General features: G+C 45.8%; 1 long non-coding RNA gene across 2 annotated transcripts; it reads left to right on the top strand.

The window, feature by feature from the left end:
* The first annotated feature begins 6,949 nt into the window (after positions 1-6,949).
* On the top strand, positions 6,950-11,794 carry LOC133466151 (uncharacterized). 2 transcript variants are annotated; one of them, XR_009784859.1, is made up of 4 exons: positions 6,950-9,190; positions 9,790-9,983; positions 10,839-11,089; positions 11,417-11,794. It is a non-coding gene; the product is annotated as an uncharacterized LOC133466151 (long non-coding RNA). The 2 variants fall into 2 exon arrangements; XR_009784858.1 differs by having other exon boundaries at positions 9,322-9,983.
* Positions 11,795-18,229: the final 6,435 nt, after the last annotated feature.

Here is an 18,229-nt window from a genome sequence, read left to right as displayed (position 1 = left end):
CCTGTGTGGAGTTTGCATGTTTTCCCCGTGCCTGTGTGGGTTTTCTCCGGGCACTCCGGTTTCCTCCCACATCCCAAAAACATGCATGGTAGGTTAATTGACAACTCTAAATTGCCCGTAGGTGTGAATGTGAGTGCGAATGGTTGTTTGTTTGTATGTGCCCTGCAGTTGGCTGGCAACCAGTTCAGGATGTGCCCCGCCTCCTGCCCGATGATAGCTGGGATAGGCTCCAGCATGCCGCGACCCTAGTGAGGAGAAGCGGCTCAGAAAATGGATGGATAGATGGATAATGGAAACATTCAAATAAAAGCAAAGCATATAAACACGCATGCACGTGTTTACATGTATTCTGTTTTTTTACTTTTCATAAATGCTGTACTTGAATGAAGATAACAGCAGCATAACTTAAACTTAAATCAGCATGTAGCTGCTTTCAAAACATGCAATACATAAAATTACAACTATACTATATACTTTATATATACTTTAGTTGGACCCTTACACATTTTAAAACTGCATGATTGTGGACAAAGTAGATAATGGAGTTAAGTCACGCTCACATACACTGACATGGCTGTGGCGAACTCAGAAGGTCCCGATGACTGTATGTAGGCTTTGCCCAAAATGGAGTGGCATTTCCAAGTGAAAATACACACACATTCAACAAAGAGCGCCGAGTGTTCTGTGACGAGACGGCCATTACACCTGCTGGAGCAGCGTCCCTAACGTGGGGAAGGATCAAGACTATCTGAAATGTTGATCCCTCTGATACCAGAAGGTCGATCCTCAAAAATAAATGTTGATACTTTTAATACTTCTGTCATTAGAGGGACTGTATTTGCAGTATCGTAATACAAAGGAAATCGGTGGTATCAATGATTAGCAGACAGAAGTCGCACATAGTGGCACAATCTCAGCACAGCAAAAGCCATACATTATGAGTCACACGCAAAGCGCCAGAAGGTGAATCGATTGGGAGGAGTTGCTTAATCGATATTGAACTGCGGGGCGGAGAATTGTAATGCATCGATGGATCGATATTTTTATCCACCCCTAATTTAGACTCAAATGTATATAATATTTGTCACAATTCAGTATTTGTTTTTGTTTATTTATTTAACTATATTTATCCAGATAAGGCAATTGAGAATGATGTATGACGCGTTGCAGTTCACCACTGCAAACTATAATCACAACCCCAGTAATAAACATATTGTTAAATGAATACATTACTGACACTAGCAATCAAAACTGAGAATTAGTATATTTGTAGAGGCAGCTGTTTTGATCCGGCTAATAGTATATACAGTAGCCTGTTGGATATCATTTTACTGTGGAAGTGGTCATTTGGGCGGTCAGTGTATATCAAATTTCATGAGATATTTTTTGCTGATCCGCTGGCAGAAATCATATAATTGTACTGATACGTTCTGAACACACACATACGTTATGCAATTATAGTTTTGTCTTCTGTTTTCATCCCTACCTTTATGTGCTTGAGTGCAAATAAAGGGATTATCCAAGCCAACAGTCAATAGTCTACCACTGCAAATCCATGCTAGTGTAAGCAAATAGCTACCGTGACAGCAGACATACTTTTATTTGTGTCAACATATCAGATGATTTTTTGTGCCACTTGCACTGAAAATAGTGTGAATAAATCCCAAGAATTAAAAACTTTCTTCTTGGGGCATTCGTTTGAAGAAGCACTCTGTTGAAAGCAGCTGAGTGCTTTGGCAAGAGATGAGTGTATTGCTGCGTCTTACAGTGAACAATAGCCTCTGCGTGATCAACTTCTCAAATTTCCAGGTCCAACACATGGTAAATAGCTCAAGTGGGGCAAGTGTGTATCTTGTTTCCAACTCTCAATCTGTCAGAAGATGAAAGCGGAAACCTAGCAGAAGAAAAGTGCAGAGTGACTTCAAAAGCTGGAGAGGAATTTCTTTAAAGATTGTTCTCCAAAGACCACATCAAACACTGGGGGTGGTGGTGGTGGTGGGCATGGAGATAGGCTGTGTAGTAGTGTGAATATGCATGCATGCAGATGGATGTGTATGTGTGTTGTCATGGTAGCATAGCACTGAACTGCAGAGATGCATGTGGGCTATGCCACTCTGACCCAAGTCCACAGAAGAAAAAGAGGCTGTCAGCTCTCATAAGACTTTAGGGTGTGTGTGTGTGTTTGTTCTCTTATTCTGGGATGCCTCTTCAACCCAGAGAGCTCTTCGGCACCGAGGCTGCCAAGGAGACGATCACAGGGTGGCCCCGCAGCCCACACACACGCTCACGCACATTCACCCTGCCGCATCAGGGCTCCCATCGCGCCAGTGTGCAGACGCATCATGCTCTTTTTACTGCATCAGAAAGAAGAGTGGCTATTGATTGTTTTAAACACAGCATTTATGACACAAATGCTATTCCTAGTGTTTAGAGTACGCCCACTCAGTTTTTTCCCATGATGCACAGCAAGGCAAACTCTAATACATTCAAACAGACACTCCCAGAAAAACCCTCCGGTATTATCAGCAGGGAACACAATCACCTTTAACTCAGGGGCCCTCTGGGAAAAAAACAAACATGACCTTTCTTCCCTTTTAACTGTAGCTGTTTGTGGAATGTCAGACCTTGTCTTTCAGGTCTCACTCTGATGGAAAAATGAAAACAAATTCAATGGAAACAATGTCAAGTATTCCATTCTGAGTTGTGCCTGACCGTGTGGCTCCTGTCTTTCTTTCATAACATGGCATGCTTCCTAGTTTCACCGTTATTATGCCAGACAAGCCATTGTGGCTTGTATCCTTCCTGTTCGCCTCCCCTCTTTGGGTGTCTGCCTACCTACCTGGCCTTCATGCCTGTTTGTCTCCAGTTCTGCCTGACTGTCTACCAGTGTTGTCTGATTTTTGTTTGTTCCTGCATCCATCCATTTTCTACCGCTTATGATGTTCAGTGTGAGTTGGGAGCCTAACTGAGCTTTGGGGGTGAGGTAGGGCTACAACCGACGGCTGCCAGTCAATCAGGGGGCAAATATAGACAAACAACCATCCTCATTCATATTCTATGGTGATGGACTATTTCGAGTCTTCAATCATCTAACATGCATGTTTTGGAACGTGGGAGGAAGCCGGAAAACCCCTACGCAAATATAAGGAGAACATACAGACTCCAGATTTGAGATAAAAAAACAGGTACACGCAAACACAAGAGGCAACCTGGCTTGTACCTTTCTTTCATAATTAGGGGGATGTATGGGTCTACGTCAAGGTTTTCCCAAATTCATTCCATTTCAATTCGTGCATGATAGGCATAATCAGCAGATTCAATATTATTTTTAGGATATAGGTTGATGTATGTCTTTCATTTAAACATACAAAAACAAAAACATACTGTGACAAAAACCTGATTTAATGATTTAAGATCGTCGGCTCCGACACACCTCAGACCTAAGTATAATCTTATAGGATAATCTTATAAGACATAAAATAGTCTAGCATTTGAGGTCCCTGGTCAGAAAGGGGCAAAATTTGGCCCAAAACAGCCCGATTGTCTTTATGCGCATATGAGTTGGGAGAGGAAAGTATGTTAAGTTTATGAACTTGATAATTTTCATATGCATCTCCCATGCAATTTAAGTACAGTATAGGCAAACCATCAATACAAATGTCTATACAAATTCAAACCATAGGATGTGATTAACATCCTGTCTACCCCTCAGCATACAGGAAGTCTTGTCTACAAGAAAGGACATGGTGGTTTGAGACATGTCACAGAGATTGGAGCTGAACAGGATGTGTTCACAAATCAACACTGATAGTGCAAAGATTCAATACAACTTCCTCCTCGCTGCCAAGAGCAAGCGAGGCTTTCAAAAGTGTTTTATTACTCCACGAGACACTCATGAACCAGCTGTATGAGTGCGCCGACCTATGTGAAAGAGTCCATCCATCCATTTTCTGAGCCGCTTCTCCTCGCTAGGGTCGCGGGCGTGATTGAGACTATCCCAGCTATCATCGGGCCGGAGGCGGGGTACACCCTGAACTGGTTGCCAGCCAATCGCAGGGCACATACAAAACAAACAACCTTCACTCATCACTCACATTCACACCTACGGGCAGTTTAGAGTTGTCAATTAACCTACAATGCATGTTTTTGGGATGTGGGAGGAAACCGGAGTGCCTGGAGAAAACCCACGCAGGCACGGCGAGAACATGCAAACTCCACACAGGCGGGGCCGGGTATTGAACCCCGGTCCTCAGAACTGTGAGGCAGACGCTCTATCAAGTCGCCCACCATGCCGCCTGTAAAAGAGTCAAGCAATGTAATTAGTTTTGATCCTACAGATGATTTGCCTGGGGACATCTTGCTCCTCTGTAATCCTGTTTGATTGATGCACACATGTGGGTGGGTAGCTGAGGCTTTGGCCTCGCAAGGAGAAAAACGGGCAGATGTAAAAGTGGAGCAAAAGGAGCAATAGAGGGCAGAACAAGCACCTGCTGGGTCCACATGCTTTTAAACAGGCCTGTTAAAGTGGCTGCACTCACGCACGCATCTCTCTGAAGCTCTGCCCCTGCTGTGCTTGCATGAATGTGGTGCCTCGGATCAGAACTCTGCCAAGGTGGTTTGTGTTAAATGGGCCATATAGCTGATACTGGGGTTCATTAAAACATAATTCTACCACAGGTGCAGGCTCAAAGACCCCTTATGATGACGACAAACAATGGACTCAGTTTTCCCTTTCCCGGATGTGGGTCCGCCCTCTGGAGCCAGGCCTAGAGGTGGGGCTCGAAGGCGAGCGCCTGGTGGCCGGGCCTGCACCCATGTGGCCTGGTCGGGCACAGGCCGAAAGGGTAACGTGGGTCCCCCTCCCCATGAGTTCACCACCTGTGGGAGGGGCCATAGGGGTCGGGTGCAGTGCGAGCTGGGCGGTGGCCGAAGGCAGGGACCTTGGCGATCCGATCCCCGGCTACAGAAGCTGGCTCTAGGGACGTGGAATGTCACCTCTCTGGCAGGGAAGGAGCCCGAGCTGGTGTGTGAGGTCGAGAAGTTCTTACTAGATATAGTTGGACTCGCCTCCACACACAGCTTGGGGTCTGGTACCAGTCCTCTTGAGAGGGGTTGGACTCTCTTCCACTCTGGAGTTGCCCACGGTGAAAGGCGCCGAGCAGGTGTGGGTATACTTATTGCCCCCCGGCTCGACGCCTTGGGTTCACCAGGGTGGACGAGAGGGTGGGGGGACGGGTCCTGACTGTTGTTTGTGTCTATGCACAAAACCGCAGTTGAAAGTACCCACCCTTTTTGTAGTCCTTGGAGGGGGACTCCATCGTTCTGCTGGGAGACTTCAATGCTCACGTGGGCAATGACAGTGAGACCTGGAAGGGCGTCATTGGGAGGAACAGAGTCCCCCCCCCCCCCCCCCCCCCCCTCCCGATTGTCTATAACGAACACCATGTTCAAGCATAAGGGTGTCCACACATGCACATGCGGGGGACATCGAGTCCGAGTGGACCATGTTCCGCGCCTCCATTGCTGAGGCAGCCGACCAGAGCTGTGGCCTTAAGGTGCTGGTCGTGGCGGCAATCCCCAAACCCGTTGGTGGACACCAACAGTGAGGGATCCCATTAAGCTGAAGAAGGAGTCCTATCGGGTTTTTTTGACTTGTGGGACTCCTGAGGCAGCTGATGGGTACAGGCTGGCCAAGCGGAATGCAACTTTGGTGGTCCCTGAAGCAAAAAGTGGGAGGAGTTCGTGAGGCCATGGAGAAAGACTTCCGGACGGCTTCGAGGAAATTCTGGTCCACCAACCGGCGTCTCAGGAGTGGGAAGCAGTGCACCATCAACACTGTGTATAGTGGGGATGGGGCGCTGCTGACCTCGACTCGGGATGTTGTGAGTTCCACCGACAGGTCTTCCCATGAGAAAGCAGAGTCTGGGTTCTCTCAGGCGAGCTCTTCTATCTCTGGGGTTGAGGTCACCGAGGTGGTTAAAAAGCTCCTTGGTGGCAAGGCCCCGGGGGTGGATGAGATTCGCCCGGAGTTCCTATAGGCTCTGGATGTTGTGGGGCTGTCCTGGTTGACACGTCTCTTCAACATCACGTGGACATCGGGGACAGTCCCTCTGGATTGGCAGACTGGGGTGGTAGTCCGCCTTTTTAAGAAGGGGGACCGCAGGGTGTGTTCCAACTACAGGGGGATCACACACTCACCCTCCCTGGTAAGGTCTATTCAGGGATGCTGGAGAGGAGGGTCCATCGGGAAGTCGAATCTCATATCCAGGAGCAGCAGTGAAGTTTTCGTCCTGGCCGTGGAACAGTGGACCAGCTCTACACCCTCGGAAGGGTCCTCGAGGGTGCCTGGGAGTTCACCCCAACCAGTCTACATGTGTTTTGTGGACTTGGAGAAGGCGTTTGACCGTGTCCCTTGGGGAGTCCTGTTGGAGGTGCTTCGGGAGTATGGGGTACCGAACCCCCTGATATGGGCTGTTCGGCCCCTGTACGACCGGAGTCAGAGTTTGGTCCGCATATCCGGCAATAAGTTGGACTCGTTCCCGGTGAGGGTTGGACTCCGCCAAGGCTGCCCTTTGTCACCGATTCTGTTCATAACTTTTATGGACAGAATTTCAAGGGGCAGCTGAGGCGTAGAGGGGGTCCGGTTTGGTGGCCTCAGTATTGCATCTCTGCTTTGAAGTGGTTCTGTTGGCTTCATCAAGCCGTGATCTCCACCTCTCACTGGAGCAGTTCACAGCCGAGTGTGAAGCGGCTGGGATGAGAATCAGCACCTCCAAATCTGAGACCATGGTCCTGAGTCGGAAAAGGGTGGCGTACCGTCTCTAGGTCGGGGATGAGATCCTGCCCCAAGTGGAGGAGTTCAAGTATCTTGGGGTCTTGTTCACGAGTGAGGGAAGAGTGGAACGGGAGATCCACAGGCGGATCGGTGCAGCGTGTGCAGTGATGCAGACTTTTTATCGGTCCTTTGTGAAGGAGCTAAGCCGAAAGTCAAAGCTCTCAATTTACCGGTCGATCTAAGTTCCTACACTCACCTATAGTCATGAGCTGTGGGTTGTGACCGTAAGAATAAGATCCCGGATACGCGGCTGAAATGAGTTTCCTCCGCAGGGTCTTTGGGCTCTCCCTTAGAGATAGGGTGAGAAGCTCGGTCATCCGGGAGGATCTCAGAGTAGAACCGCTGCTCCTCCACATCGAGAGGAGCCAGATGAGGTGGCTGGGGCATCTGATTCGGATGCCTCCCGGACGGCTCCCTGGTGAGGTGTTCCGGGCAAATCCCATCGGGAGAAGAACCCGGGGACGACCCAGGACACGCAGGACAGACTACGTCTTTCAGCTGGCCTGGGAACGTCTTGGGATCCCCCCGGAAGAGCTGGATGAAGTGGCTGGGGAGAGGGAAGTCTGGGCGTCCCTGCTAAAGGTCCTGCCCCCTTGACCCGACCTCGGATAAGCGGTAGAAAATGGATGGAGGTGCCGGCTGTAAAGATGAATGCGGAAGAGGTACTGTAAAATTGCGTTAGAGGGAAACTACATACTGTCGCCATACACAATATTATGTACACTTGTATCTATCTATCTATCTATCGATCTATCGATCTATCTATCTATCTATCTATCTATCTATCTATCTATCTATCTATCTATCTATCTATCTATCTATCTATCTGTCTATCTGTCTATCTGTCTATCTATCTATCTATCTATCTATCTATCTATCTATCTATCTATCTATCTATCTATCTATCCATCCATCCATCCATCCATCCGGATCTAGCCGGATCTAGCCATTTATAAAACCTCACAATGCTTCACTGTATGTCGGTGTGCTGTTCTTTAAGTGATGAGCAGTCTTTTGGAATTACAGCCAACTGTTGGCTGGTCGCCAGTTCATTGTACCTTGTTGTCACATTCCAGCATTCCTTGTTTCCACGTCACCGACTCATAGTAAGACTAGACCCTGTTCTGATTTTTGACCTTGCCTCTTTGCCTCACGTTTTTTGGATACTGTTGCCTTTTCGGATTGCCTGCCTGTGTACCGACCTCTGCTGGTTTATATAACCTCTCTTTTTTTAAACTGTTCATCTGTTTTGGAGTTGTGCATTTTGGGTCCTGTCCTCTGTTCCGTTCATGACAGAACGAACTGGCCATAACATGGACCCAGCAGATTCAGACCCGGTGCGCAAAGCCCTTCAAGCTCAAGGTCGACGCATCTCGAAGCAGGATGAGCAGCTTGCTGCCCTCCACCTTCTTCTCTCGGAGCGCCAGAACACTATGTTGAGACAGGTGGCCTCACAGTTTGAAGTTCTAATGAATATGGTTCAGAAGAAGGAACCAACTGGTACAGCACCCGATGCCGTCACTGTTCCACCGTTTCCATGTGAAGCAGTCACCATGCAGCCACCTCCCAACTCTGCTGCTGTCTGCCCACAGCTCTCTCGACCGGAGAGGTTCTCTGGGGATTCTGGGAATATTAAGCCGTTCATTACTCAGTGCGGACTCCACTTTGAGCTGCAGGCAGCTGCCTTCCCCACCAAGCAGGCAAAGATTGCTTTTGTCATTTCCCACCTGACTGGTCATGCGGAGGCGTGGGCTACTGCTGATTGGAGCCGCGATTCCGGCGCGTGTCATTCTTGGACTTCTTTCGTAAAGACTATGGAGCAAATTTTTCAATATTCCACACCAGATCATGAGGCACCTTGCTCCCTTGTCACCTTACAACAAGGCAAGCGCAGGGTGTCAGATTACGTGATTGAGTTTCGCATTCTAGCAGCTGAGAGTCAGTGGAACGACAGGGCACTACTCGATACATTTTTTCAAGGACTATCCCCGCCGTCAAGGATCATTTGGTCCCCCTAGACCTGCCGACCGACTTGGACACTCTCATCGCTTTCGCCGTGAAGATTGACAAAAGGCTTTTGGATCGAGAGCTGGACGGAGATTGGCGGAAGGATGCGTCACCGCGCACTTGGAGGAGGAGCCTCAATGACCAGGCAGATCCCCTGTTGCCGATCTCAATCCACTGGCTCGCGTCACCACGGATGAACCTATGCAACTGGCCAGGTTCCGTCTCTCCCCTGAGGAACGTCAATGCTTGCTGAGGGAAGGGTGGTGCTTCTACTGCGGGCAGTCGGGTCATTCCGTGAGCAACTGTCACGTCAGGGTTGCCGGTGCCAGCACCAAGGATAGAGGAGCGGTGAGTCTAAATTTCATTAAGGAAGACCCTACCCGGGTTCTTCCTAAAGTGACACTATGCTCTCCAAGAGATTCATACACTTGTATTGATTGACTCTGGTTCTGACGCAAATTTACTCAACTCCTTGTTAGACGTATGCACCTTGGAACCCTTCAAGTAAGGCGCCACCGCAACATTTATGCTGCAGACGGCAGTTTTATGGGCAAGCTCACTCACCGCACCCAAACACTCACATTGACATTTCCTGATTCTCACTCGAAACGCATTAGTTTTCATGTTTTTGACGCCATGAATTATGACCTTATTTTAGGGAACCCATGGTTGAAATTACATAACCCCCACATTGACTGGTCCTCTGGGCATGTTATGTCATGGGGCAGCAATTGCGTCCAGAACTGTTTCAAGCCTCCATGTAATGTTCAGGGATATGTTTCTAATGGGATTCTAAAGACCCCATCGGGGGATCCTGATTTATCTCAAGTGCCCACCTGTTACCATGACATTAGAGACATTTTTTCCAAATCCAAAGCCAAATCCCTTCCACCCCACAGACCTTTTGACTGTGCAGTTGACTTTCTGCCTGGGACCACACCTCCAAGGGGGAGGTTGTTCTCTCTTTCAGGGCTGGAACACAAGGCTATGAAGGTGTATGTGGAAGAATCACTGGCAGCCGGGATCATTCGCCCATCTTCATCCCTACGGGAGCAGGATTTTTCTTTGTGGACAAAAAGGACAAGACCCTGCGACCCTGTATCGATTACCGGGGTCTCAACGAGATAACTGTGAAAAACAGGTACCCTCTTCCTCTCATCTCCACCGGCTTTGAGTTCTGAAGGGAGCCACGGTTTTCACCAAACTGGACTTAAGAAATGCATATCATCTAGTCAGGATAAGGGAGGGGGATGAATGGAAAACAGCATTCAACACACCAACGGGACATTATGAGTATTTGGTAATGCCTTTTGGACTCACTAACGCTCCAGCTGTTTTCCAAAACCTAGTCAATGATGTCTTGAGTGACATGTTGAATGTATATGTTTTTTGTCGATTTGGACGATATTTTGATATACTCCCCGGATGAGGAGACTCACATTATTCATTTCCGGTCTGTGTTACAGCGGTTACTGCAGAATGAACTTTATGTCAAGGCTGAAAAATGTGAGTTCCACAAGGCATCCGTTTCTTTTCTGGGTTTCGTGCTGGCTCGGGTGAAGTCAAAATGGACCCTTGCAAAGTCAATGCCGTGATTAATTGGCCCACTCCCACGTCACGCAAGGATGTACAAAGGTTCTTAGGGTTCGCTAATTTCTACAGAAAGTTCATTAGGAATTTCAGTTCTATAGCCTAACCTTTGCATGATCTTACCTCGCCACACAGTCCACAGCCCAAGTCATGTTTTATTTCTGCTTTTGTTTGGGACTTTGAAACAGTGGTAAAAGAGGCTCTGAATAACACTCCTAGCCCTGAAGATTGCTCTGAAGGCAGGCTTTATGTGGTCCCGACCTTAAGGGGAAGAGTCATCCACTGGGCTCACGCTAACCGGACTGTATGTCACCCAGGCATTGCCAAAACGCAATCTGTGGTCGAACAGCGCTTTTGGTGGCCTAATGTTAGGAGGGATGTTATCAATTACGTCAATGCTTGCTAGGTATGTGCTGCTAACAACCCCTCTCGTCAACGGCCATCGCGGGAATTGAGAGAAATCACTGGCGGCAGACCACCTGCACATCACAACGTCCTTGATCAGACATCTCCGTAGACTTTGTGACGGGATTACCGGCCTCTAAAGGAAATACCACCATTCTCACAGTTATTGACAGGTTCTCTAAGATGGCACACTTCATTGCACTTCCGAAACTCCCCTCAGCTAAAGACACTGCCGAGCTGATGATTAACCAGGTATTCAAGTTTCATGGTTTTCCCAAGAATGTGGTATCGGATCGGGGTCCCCAATTCATTTCACAATTTTGGAAAGAGTTTTGCAGTCTAATAGGTGCTACCGTCAGTCTGTCATCTGGGTTTCATCCTGAAACTAACGGAGAAACCGAGAGGCTGAACCAGGACCTGGAGACTGGGCTCCGATGTCTCGTTTCACAGGAGCCACGATCCTGGTCTCAGAAACTGGTTTGGGACGAGTTCTCTCACAACTCTCTCCCTCGGCATCCACTGGTCTATCACCTTTTCACATTGTGCATGGTTACCAACCATCTCTGTTTCCTGCCATAGCCCCAGAATCCACGGTTCCAGCTGCATTGACCTTGGTGAGACGCTGGAGGAAGACCTGGGAGTGAGCCCGCCAGATGCTGCTCCGCCAAGGACGGTCCTATAAAACCACAGCTGACTGTAGGAGGACACCGGCCCCGAACTACAAAGTGGGCCAGCGAGTTTGGCTCTCCACAAAACATATTCACTCTAGGTGGAGTCCAGGAAGCTCGCTCCCAGGTTTGTTGGGCCCTTCCCCATCACAAAGGTCATCAACCCTGTCACCATGAAACTTAAGCTCCAGAGGTCCATGCGGGTCCACCCTGCATTTCACGTCAGCCTGCTCAAGCCTGCCCCTTGAGTTTATCGTGGACGACTCACTCATTCGAGACTTCCACGTTGCGCATCCTGTGGCCCCAGGGCTGTCTGGGGCTGGCCGTTAAAGGGGGGCGGGGGGGGGGGGGGGTACTGTCATGGGTGTGTGTTGGTTGTTGTCTTCCCCACCTGTGCCTCGTTTACCCTAATTACTCCATGCATTTAACCTCGTGTCTCATTCTTTCTAGTCGCCAATTCATTGTACCTTGTTGTCACGTTCCAGCATTCCTTGTTTCCACGTCACAGACTCATAGTAAGACTATACCCTGTTCTGATTTTTGACTTTGCCTCTTTGCTTCACGTTTTTTGGATACTGTTACCTTTTTGGATTGCCTGCCTGTGTACCGACCTCTGCTCGTTTATTCAACCTCTCTTTTTTTAAACTGTCCATCTGTTTTGGAGTCGTGCATTTTGGGTCCTGCCCTCTGTTCCGTTCATGACACCAACAAATTCAGCCTTGGTTTGATCGAACCATAACACAATTTCACAGTGAACACACAGTGAAGCATGGTCGTGGCAGCAGCTCTGGGGCTTTTTTTTAAAATCTAGACAGGGGGCCTTTCACAAGATAGAGGGTATTTTGAATAGTTCGAAATAGCAGTCGATGTTAGCACAAAACTTTCAGGTTTCTGCTGAAAGATGCCAAAAATAGATGTCACGAAAAGCCTACTAGAGCACCTGAACTTTACATGGTACACTTTAAATGGTGCCAAGTGTGTGGTGACTTCCATTTAACTTTAATTTGAATGTTGATTGGTTAATTCTGAACACAGACAGCCATATCCCAGTTATAAGGGTGTGTATTAACTTATGCAAATACATTATTTCAGGTGTTTATATTTACTTCTGCTCTTGGAAATATTGAAAAAACATAATTCAATTGAGTTGCATTGGTTATAGGTCACGTTAATAGGGAAAAAAGTTTTCAAAGGATTTATCTTGGTCTCATTTTTTATATCACAAAATCCTGGAATTTGAACAGGGGTGTGTAGACTTATTATCCACTGTATGTACCAACGTGTTTTAAACAAGAACAGTGTAAACCAAACAAGTTTGTAAAATCTGAAAAATGAATGTTCTTATGTCTGGCATGTTTTACCTTGGTTGTGGCTGATCTCGAGCGTTTTTGTGCTAAGCTGCAAGTGTGAGAAAGTATTTATTTTGTGAAAACATCTTAACACTTGCTATCCCTGAAGGTGTTTTTAAGGTGTGGCTTGATGAAACAGATTGTACTGTTGTTCATAATAAAGATGGGGCTGTGACAGGACCCCTTTACCGACATGTGTTCTCTGTTGTGTTATTAAGTAAACGGTAAGTGAGTGTATGCATGTAAAAATGGGTCTGAAAAGGAAGAAAACCTTAACACGTGTGCTTTCACCCTACTCAGCAGAAAGACACATCTGCTTGTGGGTCCACAATCAACTTAAACGAATTTTGCTGTCAGTAAGCACAAAGACGCCAAACTACTTAGTCAAGTCCTCACTTAAAAACATTCAAACGACTTCTCCACCTGCAAACATATGTTCAAATAATCACCATCACAAAAGTGTTTATGAGTCAGTTTTGGAGCATGAGCTTGGCAGAGGTAACGCGCAAGATCAAAAGAGGCTGAACACACAAACACACACACATACGCACACACACGCACGCACACACGCGCACACACACACACACACACACTCACATTTAAGTGATGTGACAGTTGTCCATGGGAGTACAGTAAATGTAAAGGCTGAGTTGTGTTTTGCTGTCAGACCATGGTGCTGATGAAGCAAACTGACTGTAGAAAAGCTTATTTTTCATTTAAAGCTGAAACACAGGGCTGGCCATATTTAATGTTGTGCCAATGTCTAATGCCTGATGAATGGATGGTAGACTTACTCAGTGTAGTATTTTGTTATTACTCACAGCAGAAGTGAAAGTTGACAGTCTCTTGCCTTGTAAACGGGGGGATCTTTTAAAAAGAATGGACTGTCAGACTATGAATGGCGTTTAATATATGGAATAAAGCATCACTCTAAATGTTAATCAAATGTGGACAAATGGGGAGAATTTTTGGATTATAAGGTTGCACACAGGGCAAAAACAGGTGCAGGTATGTTGAGCAAAGCAGTACTTTTAAGCTCTGACATGCCATTACAGCCATAAAAGTACAAACATGTTTTGCATGTGTGCACATAAACTGTGTTAAGGTGTGCAAAACCACATCTACAGTATCTGCAATAATGCGTGTGTGTGTGTGCATATATACAGAGTTAGATCGCTGGCGGCAGACCACCTACACATCCACCTGCTCTGCTTTTTAGAGGGGCTTCTTCAATCACAAGGGTGGGGTCATTATGGATGCAAGCCTCCATAGCTGCCGGGCATTATTTTGCTATTTCTGTCCTTGCACTTTACAGTGAAAAATCCTGCAAAAGCCCCCATTTAACATGCACTATAAAACATGTGTTCTTGAGACCACGAGTAGCAAATATGCGAAACTGTAGCATGAGAGTTTCTTTTTAAGACGGAGGTAAAAGTGTTCATAAATGAGGATGCCTCTGGGTTTGACACAGTGATGAGGACTGACAAAGCAGTGAACTGTTTGACAGGCGCTGTGAAGATGAGTAAATCCAAACTTTCAGACTGAGATATGATCGGGGAGAGATGTTGTTTGTTCTTGACTTCAACCACAAGAACACAACTCTGAGTTTGATACACCTCCAAATTAAAGCTGAAGTTAAAGCTGTTACTTATAATAAGTTCTACAATCTAATCAGCTACAGTATTTACCTATGCATGGCATCTTACTTAGATGCAATTGTGGTGGGTGAAAACTGGTGGCCACCCAACCAAAAGGCACAGACAGGCAGCTAGTCACGCTCACATTAACACCTAAGGACAATTTCTTCTACAAACCTAACAAACATGTTTTGGTAATGTGGAAGGAAACCAGAGAAAACCCACAAAAGCACGGGGAGAACATATAAACTCCACAAAGGAAGGCCACAATCCGGATTTGAACCACTAACCTCAGAACTGTGAGACGGATGTGCTAAAACTCGTGCACTGTGCCATCTGTTAAAATATGCATACATTTTGATACATGAATGGCCTTTTGAGTCAGTGAAATCGCTGTTTTTTTGTTTTGTTTTTGTGCCCAGAGATGAAAAATATACAACGAAAAAAACAACAGATCAAAGCAATCCCTGCTGCACATTTTTAATTCAGCCAGTCACAAGAAGGCAGGACCGAAACAGAAGACTAGCCACAGTGTATCAGAAGAATGCATGCTTATTGAGCAGCAACCTGACAAGATTTCCCAAAAATGACAGTCTGTCAAATGCTACCATTCCAACCACAATGGCCACTTCAACCTGAGTACACTGCACCAAGAATTAAAAACACTGGCTCACAGCTTCCAGAGAAATAATTTGTTTTGTGTCAGGAAAAAAAATGTCTTTTTGTGGAACGTTTTTTTTGTATGATATTGCCTACAGAAAATCCTGTGGAAAATAACGCCTTTGAATTAGAGTCAAAGTCTATACATTTATTATTTATCAATATTTCTCCTGAACCTTTTCATTTCATCGCTACTTGGGGAACTCCTTCTCTGATGGGCTGACAAGTTTCAGTTAAAAATATCCATCAACAAGATCATACTGGCCGAAATTCCAAGAGGTTCTCCAAGTCGACGCATCAAAATTACTGTGACATTTCAAACTGCGTCACTTGCCCTAAAAACTCAACTCAAAAACCATAAATGAAACATTATTCGTGAGAAGAACAGTGTGGGCAGTAGAATAGGTCATGCCCTTTTAGTAATAATTTTTTTCTCCTGAATGTATTTGTTATGGAGGAGTTTAAAGGCATTTGAAGTGCTCCTTCCATGTTATTTTTAGAAAATTCCACAAAGATGCTGGCCACTTATCACATTGCTATACTGAGGTAATTAAATAATAGTACAATTAAACATCTCAGCAAGTTCCAATAAGCGGAAAGAGGAAAGGTGATCACCCTATATCTGTGGATGCTCGCATAGCAGCAGCTTTAAAAAAAAGTATCAACATGATAATCCATCCTTACATTTTCTATACCGCTTATTCTGATGAGGGTCACGGGTGAGATGGAGCCTAAACCAACTGACTTCAGGCGAAAGGCAGTCCACCTTGGAATGGTCGCCTCAGTTGCAGGGCACGTGTAGAGCTAGACAATAAACACGATCACATTTGTCTTTTAAAAGAAGTGCAAAGACTGGTACTTGACTCTTAAGAGACACTGTCAAGCTCGTACTTTGTCATTTACTTGCTGGTTGTCCCCTTTTGAGGTGATAGCCTGAAAGTTTAGATAATCACCTTCTAGGTTTTAAGTAGCTATTTTCCTAGCTTTTCCCCAAATATGGGCTGTGTCAAGAATACTATAAATACTTCCTTAGTGGTGCTGTAGTGGTTAATAAACAAAACATGAGACTCTACTTGAACTAAGGCTTTCAATATGCACTTCTTCACTAATCTAGTGTTGTCATTAGTGTACTTCGTAACAGACTGAGACTGCTAATCGTGCTTCCTGTGGTTTCTCGGTTAGCCTCCATCCTACAAAACATGCTCGCCTTGACATTCCAAGCATGGAGTGCACAAACAATAACTGTCAGGTGATGTAAAAGAAACACAAAAAAAACAAAAACAAACCCCCCCCCCCCCCCCCCCCAAAAAAACACAGTGTGTCGCAAGTAAAGTTGTAAGATGTTTGCGCAAAAGGGCATTTACATATACGCACATGAACAGTGTTTGTGCATGTGAGCTGGGGTGAGTGGATGAAATGTGCGGTGTTTGTGGGGGAGTTGGATGATTTTTACAGGCAATGATTTGCTCCAGGGTCTTCGTGTCTAGGCTTGTTTAAGAAGCACCAGGTCTTGGGCATTGGGCATGACACTTGGCTAGGGATCATGCCTAGGCTCCCCCCGGGGCTCAGCTAGAGTTGCAGACACTGACAAAAATCTGAGAACTTGTGTTATTTTATGACAGTTCAACTGCTGATGCCGCACCTTTTCTTCTGAAAACAGCAGAAAATCGGATGGAGTTCAACACAAGAACTTGACAATGAACTTGCTTTTAGCATTTGTTTTTGAGATACAGTAGACTCACTCTGTAGTCATCACCTCAAATGTTGTACTTTTGATGCAAATGATGATGTCACTGTTTGCAAGGTCTTGCCCCATCATTAATATCTGCCCTGTGGGTTTTCCTTAACTTGCTTCACTCATGCTACCACATCATCGTGTCTGGCATATGTCATTTTGGATTAAAACCAGCACAGAAACAAGGAAGCAGACCAGACAATGAGGTGGAACACACCAGTGACAATAAATAACAAGAAAATTATTTGTGACACAATATGGTTGTGTTGTTCACCTTTTATACACTCACCGGACACTTCATTACCTTTACCATTACATCCAATGGAAAGGTTGCATTGCCTTGCAAAATTCAGTCTTATAATAGTCAGAGTGGATTGACACTAACCGAGTTAACAATTATTTGTTGTTGTTTTTTTTTTTTTATTATTAGCTGTAGCTTGCACGTCATACCCAGAGGTGTTTCTGCAGTTGTAATTCAGTTCTGCCATTTAGCTAAATATTAATGTCAAAATCTGCGAGCTACTAGAAGCGATGAACGGGCCCTCGCATTCACGTTTTCATGGCGAACCCCCAAAATGTTGATTAAACTTTGTGCCCTGTCCTGCTCACACTAGATGGGGAAGGCAAGAAAGCTTCACAAATTAGTGTGACCCAGTCACAGTTCTGGGATGGGTCAGAAAGGGCAAGTGCCCCCCCCCCCCCCCCCCCCAGCACTAGCCTTGACCCCCCCTTTTGACAAAATGAAACTGACTCAAAATGTTTCTAAATACAGTAAACGGCAGTTCCAAGAGCATAGGCGTTGTGTAAAACGTAAATAAAAACAGATTACAATGATTTGCAAATCCTTTTCAACCTCTATTCAATTCAATACACTACAAAGACAAGATATTTAATGTTCAAACTGATAAATGTTATGTTTTTTTGCAAATATTCTCTCATTTTGTATTTGATGCGTGCACGAACGTTCCAAAAAAGCTGGGACAGGGAGAACAAAAGATTGGCAAAGTTCTGGAAAGCTAAAGAAATTGCTGTTTGGAACATTCCACAGGTGCACAGGTTAATTGGAAACAGGAGTCTCATGATTGGGTATAAAAAAGAGCAACCCTGAAAGGCACAGTTGTTCGCAAGCTAGGATGGGGCGAGGTTCACCACTTTGTGAAAAACTGTGAGAGCAAATAGTCCAACAGTCTAAGAGCATTTAGTAGTAAGTATTAGACTGACCTGCCCGCAGTCCAGACCTGTCTCCTACTGAAAATGTGTGGGACATTATGAAGTGCAAAATACGACAACAGAGACCCAAGACTGTAGAGCAACTGAAGCTGTACATCATGCAAGAATGTGAA

This window comes from Phyllopteryx taeniolatus, chromosome 16, assembly GCF_024500385.1.
Source record: "Phyllopteryx taeniolatus isolate TA_2022b chromosome 16, UOR_Ptae_1.2, whole genome shotgun sequence".
Taxonomy (NCBI): domain Eukaryota; kingdom Metazoa; phylum Chordata; class Actinopteri; order Syngnathiformes; family Syngnathidae; genus Phyllopteryx; species Phyllopteryx taeniolatus.
This window is presented reverse-complemented; position numbering and strand designations above follow the sequence as displayed.